Below are 1519 nucleotides of genomic sequence, written 5' to 3'. Positions count from 1 at the left end.
CTGCCCTGGGCGGCCCTCTCTCTCTCTCCACTAAGGCCCATGTGGCCCATTACTTCTCCGGGGGGGGTCCGGTAACCCTCCGGCACTCCGGTTTTCTCCGAAATCACCCGGAACACTTCCGGTATCCAAATATAGTCGTCCAATATATCAATCTTTATGTCTCCACCATTTTAGAGACTCCTCGTCATGTCCGTGATCACATCTAGGACTCCGAACTACCTTCGGTACATCAAATCACATGAACTCATAATACCGATCGTCACCGAACGTTAAGCGTGCGGACCCTACGGGTTCGAGAACTATGTAGACATGACCGAGACACGTATCCAGTCCATAACCATTAGCAGAACCTGGATGATCATATTGGCTCCTACATATTCTACGAAGATCTTTATCAGTCAAACCGCATAACAACATACGTTGTTCCCTTTGTCATCGGTATGTTACTTGCCCGAGGTTCGATCGTCAGTATCTCAATACCTAGCTCAATCTCGTTACCGGCAAGTCTCTTTACTCGTTCCGTAATGCATCATCCCGCAACTAACTCATTAGTTGCATTGCTTGAAAGGCTTATAGTGATGTGCATTACCGAGAGGGCCCAGAGATACCTCTCCGACAATCGGAGTGACAAATCCTAATCTCGATCTATGCCAACTCAAAAAGTACCATCGGAGACACCTGTAGAGCACCTTTATAATCACCCAGTTACGTTGTGACATTTGGTAGCACACAAAGTGTTCCTCCTGTAATTGGGAGTTGCATAATCTCATAGTCATAGGAACATGTATAAGTCATGAAGAAAGCAATAGCAGTAAACTAAAACGATCAAGTGCTAAGCTAACGGAATGGGTCAAGTAAATTACATCATTCTCCTAATGATGTGATCCCGTTTATCAAATGACAACTCATGTCTATGGTTAGAAAACATAATCATCTTTGACCAACGAGCTAGTCAAGTAGAGGCATACTAGTGACACTCTGTTTGCCTATGTATTCACACATGTATTATGTTTCTGGTTAATACAATTCTAGCATGAATAATAAACATTTATCATGAAATAAGGAAATAAATAATAACTTTATTATTGCCTCTAGGGCATATTTCCTTCAGTCTCCCACTTGCACTAGAGTCAATAATCTAGATTACACAGTAATGATTCTAACACCCATGGAGCCTTGGTGCTGATCATGTTTTTCTCACGAGAGAGGCTTAGTCAACGGGTCTGCAACATTCAGATCCGTATTTATCTTGCAAATATCTATGTCTCCCGCCTGGACTTGATCGCAGATGGAATTGAAGCGTCTCTTGATGTGTTTGGTTCTCTTGTGAAATCTAGATTCCTTTGCCAAGGCAATTGCACCAGTATTGTCACAAAAGATTTTCATTAGATCCGATGCACTAGGTATGACACCAAGATCGGATATGAACTCCCTCATCCAGACTCCTTCATTTGCTGCTTCCGAAGCAGCTATGTACTCCGCTTCACACGTAGATCCCGCCATGATGCTTTGTTTAGAA

The sequence above is a fragment of the Triticum urartu genome, chromosome 4A, assembly GCF_056163025.1.
Source record: "Triticum urartu cultivar PI428250 chromosome 4A, HENAU_Tu73, whole genome shotgun sequence".
Classification (NCBI taxonomy): domain Eukaryota; kingdom Viridiplantae; phylum Streptophyta; class Magnoliopsida; order Poales; family Poaceae; genus Triticum; species Triticum urartu.
Note: the sequence above shows the minus strand (reverse complement) of the source record.